Genomic DNA, 11,254 nt, shown 5'->3' on the forward strand with positions numbered 1-11,254 from the left:
CAATTAAGCTGTTAAATAATTGTTTGGATGGATTCCAATGCAAAAAGGTGATTTTACCGATAAAATATGTGCTGCGTCTGTGTGACCCGGGGTGACAACTTCTTCTTTTCGGGAGATACTGAATTTTGGGGGACACAAAAACAATGTTTCTTCTACTTTTGTTGTGTCCTCTTTGCAATCACTCAGTGTAGCAGAACTGCCCTCAGGGTTTGCACGACCCAGGCCAAGAAGGGTTTGTGCATTCTTTAAAAAGGGGCAATGCTTGTGGACTCTGCATTGCTATGTAAGAGTAGGCCTGGGATATGATGTCATATCTTAGAGCTCTGATCCATGATGTAGAGACCATGAGTGTTAGAGTGAGGGAGTGAGGGAGAGGTGGGTTAGAAGCAGCAGTGCGGGACAGAGCCCAGGGTACGAACCCCACTTGCCCCAGCCTAATGGTGTTGGCATTGTGTAGGATTATGGTCCCTGCTTCTTCATGATGTCCATCACGCTGTAAAGTATAGATGGGAGAACTTGTTCCCGAGAAAGTTACAGTGGAAACCTCATGTTTTCATCCCTTTCCGCCTTACAAAATGGCATCAGACGGCAATCAACACTTCCTCAATTGTCAACTGCGTCTTGACTTAAAGAGCGGTCACTTGATGTAAATGTCTACTTTTTCTGGATAATGATTTCTAACAGCTGCACCGAGAAGCCTATCTCAGTCTATAGGTGGGTAGTTGGGATGTCCGCCAGTTACAGCTGTAGCCCGGTTTGGCCTCTTGGGGAGGGCTGGCAACATTAAAACTTGAGGGGAAACCAGGGAACACAGTAATACGGCCTAATTCTGAGACCGCAGAGAGCTCCGCACGGGCGCTCCGCTCCTCTGTGCTCCATTTGAGCTTCAAGCTGACTGTTGACAAACCCAGACTACAATTTTGTGTATTAAACTACCCCCAATAAATAGGGACATTACACATTCATATTATTCACCCCTCTGAAGAGGCCAAAAGGCGAAACGCGTTAATCATATTTAGTGTGTCCTCTTTATTGCAAATAAAATTGTAATTTTATTGCCTATCCATGGTGCTGGTACCTTCTGTACCTATAGCTGTATTCAGGGCCGGCCGAAGACTTAACGCCGCCTGGGGCGAAGTTTAAAACGCCGCCCCCCCCGCCGACGTCGGGGGGGGCATTTTAAACTTCGCCGACGCCATAATCTACGATCCCCCCCCCGGTACTTACCTTTAAACAGTCCTGCGGCGAGTCTCCCTGCTCTGCCACGGTGCCGGCTTGTAATGCTGAGCGCCGGAAATTGACGTCACTTCCGGCGCTCTGCATTACAAGCCGGCACCGAGACCGAGCAGGGAGACTCGCCGCAGAGGAGAGAGAGAGAGGGGCGCCGAGCGGGTAAGCGAAAACCACTCGGCGCCCCTCTCTCTCTCCTCCGCTTCAAAAAAAAAAACAAAAAAAAGCGCTTGGGGCGGCAAAGTGCCGCCCCTTCTAAAGTGCCGCCTGGGGCAATTGCCCCAGTCTGCCCCATTATAGGGCCGGCCCTGGCTGTATTGTTATCTTGGGGGCACATGGGAACAGCCCCAACTGGTATTCAGCTGCCTTTTCCCTCTTTTTTTTCCCCTTTTTTTTCTTCTTTTCCTTTTTCTTTATTGTCTCTTTCTTCTGTAGCTGCTGTACCCACTCTGGTCCAGGCCGACACACATTTCCTCAATAAGTCATTTGGTAAACTAAACACTCACATGTTCCTTGTAAGAATTACTGCAGAAAGGGCCATTTTTTTCTCCCCCAGCAACATCAAGTGAGAAAGTTTCCTGAATGGGACTATTCCGAGCAGTAATGACGAATTATATTACGCAAATGACAGCAGAACCTCTGGGTTTGGCTGGAAATTTTTCTACCTCCGCCAGCACTGCAACAACAACTCCCTAGGTGGGCACTACTCTGCCCAGGGGGCAAGCCGAAGCTAGAGACCCATTAATATTATTGTGTCCCTAACCATTTATATTGCCATGGCAAAGGGCAACAGTGCCCAATGTGCACTATATTGTATAAAGACGACATAAAAGGAGCACAGAAAGGATATAGTCAGTGTGTAAATACCGCCAAAAGCCCTTGTTATTCTAGTGGCTATATGTGGAACTGCAAGTAAAATGATGGCCGCGGGGGCCAGCATGGCCAGAGTGTGCCCTGACTGGGCCAGGCTTTGGTGCCAGTTTTGGTAGGTTTGGGGTAGGATTTAGGGGGAAGTTACTGAAGGGGCTGCGTCCCCTTACCTTGTTGGCCCCTGACCCAGCCCTGTCAGGACCCCCTATAGCCCATTCTGCCCCCCCTATAGCCCATTCTGGCCCCCCCTATAGCCCATTCTGGCCCCCCATAGCCCATTCTGGCCCCCATGGGCTTCATTATACTGTTCATCAGAATCTTACTTTACAGAAACGGAAAAGGACAGAAGCAAAGTGTGTCAGCAGGATTTCCTGTCCGCGAAATCCGGTCCCGTTACAAAAATAGGTCAGGTCTAAATTTAAAATAGCTTTTTCTCTAGAATAATGCAAAAAGGCTTACAGGAAAAAAAAACCTAATAATCCTGGCCAGAGAGAGAATAAACAAACACTTGTTTTATTTTTATCTGAGGAAATAATCCTGTTGAATCGAATTACTTTTTAAAGCAGACCGGACAGATCACACATTGAACAGCAGTCTGTGCGTTTATGCTTAACTTTGGGGTGATTCACCAATTTAAGTCGCCCTGGCAATATAGTCACGTTTGAATTTTTTTTTCCCTCCAAGGGCATTTTGAATACTTTTTTTTAAAGTGAGATGCATTTAAAGTGGAACTCCCATCATGCAAGCCGTGTATTGTTACAAAAAAAACCTAAAAAAATACCCTGGCGTCACATTTTTTTAGCCATGTACCGCCACCTCTTTCCTAGGTGGGCGCAGTCCGCCCCGGGTGCCAGGGTGCCTGTTGCCGTGGGGAGTAACGCCGTAATAATGATGGTTGTGGAGAGTTATTAATTAATCGTTATTATTTTTATTAAAATGTCATCACAACCGTATTAGAACATTGGCCACGGTGCGCAGGAAAAAATGGGAGTTTTACATATTTTTTTGGGGGGAAAAAAGCTCTGTTACCAGCTGACAATACAAAAATGCCCCATACAGGGGAAAAAAAGTCGGCGACGGTCGGGCCTTTTTGGTCGTTATTGGAAGCACCGAAGTATTAAAGCAGTATTACGGCAGATGCTTCCAAGTAGCTCAATGGCTACTTAAACCCCAAAAAGAAATACAATTAGTACGGTATATAAAATGTATTTTAATAAATTCACAATGTGTGCAGTCATTAAATGTAATTACCTATTTAATATCATTTAAAAAAAAATAATCACTAGTATCTTTCGCTAATTCTTGTAAATTCCTACGATAATATATATGTGTATGTATGTATATGTATATATATATATATATATATATATATATATATACATATATATATATATACATATACATATATATATATATATATATATATATATATACATATATATATATACACACACCATGGGAGCAGCCAATGGGGAAACGCCAATACAGAAAATTAGAAATAATGTTAGCCACAAGTAGGTAAATCTGTACCTTTAATATGCATAAACTATACAAAAATAATAATAATATAATAAAAATAATAAAATAATGTAAAAACCTGTGCATACTGCTGCGGATGCAATACTTCAGGTTTGGCAGATCTTTTTTTTTTGGTCTTCTTTTTTGACACGGAAGGCAAACCGCTTCTGTGGTTTGGTTTTTGTGCCGTGACTCCAAAAACATTTTTTATATATTTTTTAAAGATTTATATGTTTTTATCTTCGTTTTCCTGCAACACTTTTATTAACCTATCCCCGTGATGACCGACACGTACACGCTGACAAATATTTACGACAATTTTATCAACCATGAGAGGTGATCGATCAGCAAATCAGACATCTTCTCTGTTTCAACATTTTATTAATGATACGAAAGTGCAAAAAACAAGGATGACCCCGAAAGCTGATTCGGTGAGAGATTAGTAAAATCCAGCTTCCTGAATTCTTGATTTGTAACCGCTCTGATGTTTGGTCTGTTTCCTCCTGATCGCGATCCTTGACTCTCCCGCATCCTTCCAGCGTCTGTTTGCTTACGTTGAGACATGAGCATAAATTAAAAAGCATTATCTCAGCAGTCCACGGAGCATCTCGTACCCCCGGGGTAACCCTCATCACAACACATTCTTGAGAATAATCCCGCAGGAAAATATGTCTGCATCAACATTCCAATCTTTCGTTGACCTTGATACCTTTTTTCGGATAGTAAAACAATGTAAACGTATACAAGTTTGATGGACCTCAGAGGTCTCCTGTTCATATGATCTCTTACTTTTTCCATCCGAAAAGAAAGAGACCTGAGGTCAAGAAAAGTTGTCTATGTTGGCCCAATAAAAGGTATCAACGCCGACTAAAAACCTTATTATCTGTTGGGGTAATGTGGCTTTATCCAGTGATTTTAACCAGCCATAAAACTGAAAGTCTGCATGTATCGCGGTGATAATATATTCTTAAATGACACTTCTTTTATCTAAATAGGAATAGTTTAGATATTTTTTTATCACAATTCACTAACTTAGTTACTATAAGAGACACCAGTATATCGGTTTCTATGAAATTGTTATCATTTTTTTTCATCATTTTCTTATTTTTTATGTGAAAACAGAAACCGTCAGGAACAAACTGTTGGGGAAAAAAAATGTTAGTACAAAAAAGAGTTAATCTCCCTTAAAACAATGAGGGACCTTTATTTCCGCTACACACTCCACTCAGGCCCGGACTGGCCATCTGGTGGGCCGCTGGCCATGAGCGCCATATTCTCACCTGATCTGCCTGCTTCTAATTCAATGGGTGAGGAGACAGAGTTTATCTCATTCGCTTACCTATACATTCTAAAAGCCCTATACACCTATACATTATTCTACAGCAAAGCAGCAGAAGGTCACTGGGGTTGGCCTTTTTATAATGCATAGTTGAAGCGAAGGAGTTAAAATCCCAGCTCTCCTGCAAGTTCTCCTTTTGGCAAATTAACCCTTAAAGGTCAGACTACTCAGTTAGGGATCTTAGAGTTGGGATATTGCCAACCAAGCAACAATTGTTGCCCTAAGCCCCAACACCATGACCTAGTCCCCCTTGGGCATTGTACCCTTTTAATGGGATGGCATGTCTGATGCTTGGTGTCGTCTACCTCCGGCTGTGTCATTGTTATTTATTGTTTTATATAGCGCCATCAAATTCCGTAGCCCTGTACAATGGGTCACCTGCATTAATTATATAATGGGGCTTTATAATAAGGAAATGGCCTGGCTGCTATCTTTAGGGTTTAGCGGTCTGTAAGGAGAGGTACACCAAGCTGCTGCTTTATACACCGCCAATAACAGATCAAGGCTCTAATCTAATCGTGTAATTCCCCATGCTGGAATGATTGCAGTACTGAAAATATAAGACGGGTTCCAGAAGCTGAAAGGCGCTTTATTTCTATTACTTTTTATTATTAAAAAAAATATATATATACCGGTATATTACAAGCTGTATTTCACCACGACCCGGCACACATTTCAGATTACAGATTTTATCTGCTAAACTGAATGAACTTGATCTGAGATATTCATTCTGGGGTGAAAACCTACACATTGTCACCTTGGTTACTCCCCGTAATATAGTTTGGGCCAAAGTTAGTCTTGTGGGTCCCTCAGCACCTGCGTTATATGCTATCCTGAGTCGCTAACAGGTGGAAAGTAGGAAAGGGAATTCCGAGTCTCACTCGAGGTTGTAGGCAATATTTCACACGGTTTGCTATTCCATTGTCTGAAGTGATGTGTAATGATATTGAATATTTCTACTATAACTTAAGGATACTTTTTGTATGAACAGGTATGTATTGGATACTTTATCAGTTGCTGATTAAGTAAAATTACATTTTGGGTTAAATTGCAGGCAAATCTGTTCATTCATATGTTTTTTTTTTTAGCCTAAGTCTCATTTTCCTCCTACCCGCTTCCATTGAATCGGAGAGTGTACTTAAGTACTCAGCCCGCTAATGTGCTTTAGTGTATTCTAGCGCAACTTATAGAAAGCAACCTACACGCTTGTGTGTTGAGCAGAAGCCACTCACTAGTTTGTTTATCCAGCTGTATCCTAAAGGGGGCTATTCGAATAAACGGATACAAGAATGTTCTATTCCAAGACTTGCGGATCGTCCAAGAATTGTGCCGATGGCTTGCATTTTGATGGACCCAAAGGCAGATATATATACTGTGCCACCTTCGCACCTGGCTCCAAACGTTCTTTCCTCTACTGGAATTTCCAGGAAAAGGTCCACTCAGCTTGTTTACGGTCGGATCTCATTCCTGCCAGTCATTTGCCTGTTTCCTCTTAAACCGAAGGCACCGGAGAGCCGTCATCAGCAGTTTTACCAACCCTTCTAACCTAGAACTAATACAGCTTTCAATCCAAAATAGCAAAAAAACATTCTTGACGAGTGATGGATCTCATGGTTGAAAGATTCCAAGTCTTGGAATACTTTCTTGTAACAAAGTCGCAAAGTGAAAAGCTATGATCTCTGTCTGTTATCTTTGGCGCGCTTGAATTTCTAATTTTTAAAATTTTGAACTGAACTCTTGAATTTTCAAAGGGTTGCTGTGTGGCATTATTTATCGTAGGTGAGTGGTACATTTTTGAAGCTTGGATATATTGGTTTCTTTATGCATGTGGTTGATACAAAATATTTTTTTTTCTCATTGCTGGAAACACTAATGGCTTTCTCATAACAGACCGTGAAGTCAATTTCGTGGTGTTTGTCAGCTGGGTTACGACTGCATATTTTTTTTTCCCCCCACAATGGGGTTATTCAAAACTCCACTTTAAGTTTAATTGATTGCAGACCCTCTGGAAAACTCCACTCTGCGGGTCTGGAAATATTCCAGTCTGGTTTCTATTTAGCCCGTTAAAAAAAAAAATAATTGGCAAAGGAAAACTAGGTGATTTTACCAGCTTTGTAAAATTTTGGAGGACAACATCAATAATAGTTACTGAAAATGTAATAATCTTCTCAAATAATTCAGGATTGGTGGTTATTAGAGAACAAATAGAGTCCATCTAAAAATCCAACTCTTGATACATATACAGTAGTCTGCCATTCAACAAATGCATTATCACCAGCAAATATTTAAGAATATCACATAGCAAATAGGCACTTGTCAATATTTGGGAACTGTTTAGGGTGTGAAATGTCTTTGTTGACCAAGGGATAGACCTGAAGGTCGGACATACAGACTGAAAAGTCAACAAGCAGGTTCTCAAGACGACAAAAGGACCTGGCAATGTCTCTGGTTATTGGTTGCCTTTAGGGCTTTCCTCTAGTGAAGAACAGACTAATTAAGGACAGGGATTAAGGCAAGACCTGTCAGATCTCAATGGAAGCAGGGGCAAAGTTCAGACCTGAAAGAATTACAACAAGCAGGAGTCAGGTTCTGAGGCATCAGGGCCAGAGATGATGTTAGACCTTTCAAGGGTCAGGCCAAGCAGGAGTCCCAGGCAGACTTGCCAAGGGTCAGACCAGACAGAAACGTCAAATCAGACAAGAGTAATGGTTGAAGCAATTTGAAGTCAAAAGTGACAGGGACACAACAGGTACAAGGTCAGACGTGCCAAGACTTGGGGCAAGGATTGGTTGAGGTCAGACCTGCCAGGTGTCAAGACAGGAGGAAGTCTAAGCCATACTTACCAGGCGGCAGAACAAGCAGGAATCACGATCGTGGCCAAGACTGTCAAAAACAGGGTTGTGAAAAACAGGATTCAATGTGAAACATGCGAAGGATTTAAACCAGTAGGACTTGGGGTCAGACCTGTCAATGGTCGTGAAAGGCAGCAGCCAACAATTTGGACAAACTCGAGTTGAGGAGGAATCTGCTACGAATTCTATCTATTTTATTTAATTGTTCACTTTCCAATGATGTTGCTAGGCTTGTACCAGGTCCAGGGTTTAAGCTTATACTAGCTTTAACAGAACTTTAAAAACTATTGCCATATACACCAAAAAGAAACACTAGACAAACCCCAAAACACACATATATATACACATTCCGCACACAAATATAAACCTCATGAATAAATCATACTATTTTCCCCTCCAGTAAAAGTATTCTTCCATTGTCCTACTGAATTAAGCATTCTATCATTTACACTCCAGATAAAATCACTTTTTTTGAACTTTGCACCAGAATCACTTTTAGATCCAACCCCCTTAAGGTATTATAAACAATTAGCTTTCCAGACATGAAGAAAAATACCATCCTTCAATTACTGCGACAAGAACCGTTCTAGATTTCAACGATCATCATTTTGGAAAACAGGGGAAGTTAAAGATCTGTCCGTTTGATAAGAATGAGATATGGAAGACTGCAACCATATGAGAAAGAGAAGGTTGGCGGGGTCTCACATTTACATCGTAGAAAAAAATACCAACACTGATTGAAAGAAGTAATTATTAGATGAATTCCATCAATCTTTTTGGAGATTTCACTGTTAGATATAGTATCGGCCGCCATTTTCAGATCAACCGTTAAGTATGTTTTTTAGTGGTAGCTTCACATTCATGTCATGGGAATTAGTAATATCTGTGATGGTGGTTATTTTTTTTCCTATGGCTCTTTAGTGCTCAAAACAGTTATTCTTACTCCTTGGTGTTCTCCTTGGCGGCCTTTCCAGTCCTAGACTGCTCTTCACTGTCTCATACTATCTATCCGATGGTTTATATATAAGCTGGTAACGTATGTAACATACACTATATGACCATCACACCTATGTGAGATTGTTGGACATCCCATCGTCAAACCATGGGCATTAATATGTAGTAGTCCCCACTTCTTCTGGGAAGGCTTTGCACAAGATCTTGGAGTGTGTCTATGGGTATCAGCAACCATTTAGCCAAAAAAGCATTTTGTGAGGTCAGGCACCGGTGTCAGACGAGAAGGCCTGGCTCCCAATCCGTGTTCCAACTCATTGCGTATAGTGATACTAGGCTTTTGTGTAGCTGCTCGGCCATGGAAACCCACTTCATGAAGCTCCCGACACACAGCGCTTGTGCCGATGTTGCTTCTAGAAAGTTTGGATCTCTGTAGTGAGTAATACTACAAAGGACAGGCAATTTTATGCAGTTCAGTACTCATCTATGAGTGCGCGTGGTCTACCATTTCGTAGTTGAGTTGTTGTTACTTCAGGACGCTTCCACTTCACAATAATAGCACTTACAGTGGACTGAGGGCAGATCTGGCTGGGCAGAACTGACTTGCGGCAAATGTTGTATACTATGACAGCGCCACGTTTAAAGTCACTGAGCTCTTCAGTACGACCCGTTATACCGCCAATATCCGTCTATGGAGATGGCTGCCTATGGGCCCGATTTTATACACCTGAGTGCGGCTAAAACATTTAAGCTCAGAGGAGGAGTGTCCATATACTTTTGGCCACGTCGTGAATTTCAAATTAATGTTTCTTTGGCTTAGCGTTCCGGATTCCCATGGCTATGTAATATTCAGTCGAACTTATTTCTAGGATGTTTTATCGCAGCAAATACTTTGGAAGTCCACAGTTGATCCGATTTCTGCTGATGTCTGCTTTTGAGATTATGTTTCCCAAAATCCACTCTGCGTACTAAATATAGTGTAAGCCGAGGCTAAATAAAGCCTTTCGGTATAACACACACTTCAGTTTCCTTTTTACATAAAACACAAGCTTTCTGAGATTACCAGTCCCTGAAGGATTTGCGACGCACAATTTTCCGGGCTTTTAAATTAAAAAAGTAATGCAAAGCTACCTATTATTGTTTAGAAGACAACGTATTTACTATTTTATGTATATATTTGAAAGTCTTTTCCTATAACCTGGTCTTACTGAGCTAGTTTTTTCATTTTAAATTTTTTTTTTATTTTTGTTCCTAGCATCGATTTGTCTTTTTTTTTTTGAAAAACATTATAAAAAATATTTTATTGGGAATAAAAATAAAATTAATTTCTGGAGTTATATAGATTTTAGATATCTAATCTAATTTTTGAAGGACTTTTTGGGAACGGATTTTCCTCTGTAAATACACTCTAGAGTCTCTTCAAAAGTATAAAGGTCAAGTAAGAAACTGCAAACAGAAAACTTTGAAAAAAGCAGAAAAAATAATAAAATACATTTTCTTTTTTCTTTCCAATGAAAGCATGGTGAAAAGTAGTCTGGATGCTAGAAGAGGTTTAAATGTTAAATATAGAAAATTATTTTTATTCTTTTAATATATTTCTCATTGATATTTAAGGTTATTTGATTTCACACATATATATATATATCTATATATATATAGTAGCCATTTTTAATAGTCTGTTGGCTCATCCATACTGGAAAAAAAACCCATATCTTTTCCAGGCCTTGCATATATTTATGGTTATGACATCAAGTTGACGAGGGACTATGACCGAGAGCACATTACTATTTTCAGCAACCCCTCATTAAAGCTCGGAACATTATCTGTACTTAGATAATATGGACTTTATAAAAATGAGCATCATTCATTAGCCTTCTTTTTTATAGGAATAGAATAAAAGTAACATTCATACCTCCAAAAAGGGACACTATTCTTTGGGGGGGGGGGTGGTGGTTAGAAAAATGGCTTGGGATGGGAGGTGGGGGAAGGTTGGCAACATCCATCATGGGGGGCAGGCAAAGCCAAGGGGCCCACATGCTCATTCACTCACTTACTCATTCACCACAGTAGTACATACATAGAGCTGCATGTTTCGCCACGACCCCACTGAGCTCCCACTTCAAAACAGTGGGCTTACTTTTAAGAAATCCTCCCACGTTAGCATTATTCAGGGACCGATGAACCCTTCTTGGAGATGGTGGACCCATCGTGATACATGGAACTTGAAATGGGCAATGGGTCCCAAAATAAGGAAAAATCCTAAAGAAAACATTAGTTAGATATTCTATAAGATAATGTATAAGTCAACGTCTTCAGTGGTCTTTTTAACAGGGAATTCTAGAATTAAATCAACAGGAAGAAGTTGAAGTGAAGAATGGGGCTTAATAAGTTCATGGAACAAATATTAACATCGGCCATCAGCCGTGGTGGATCCTCACGTCTTAGACGATTAGAGCAGTGGGTGGAATATATTAAAATATTGCTGAAATAACAG

This window comes from Spea bombifrons, chromosome 2 (assembly GCF_027358695.1).
Source record: "Spea bombifrons isolate aSpeBom1 chromosome 2, aSpeBom1.2.pri, whole genome shotgun sequence".
NCBI classification, from domain to species: Eukaryota; Metazoa; Chordata; class Amphibia; order Anura; family Pelobatidae; genus Spea; species Spea bombifrons.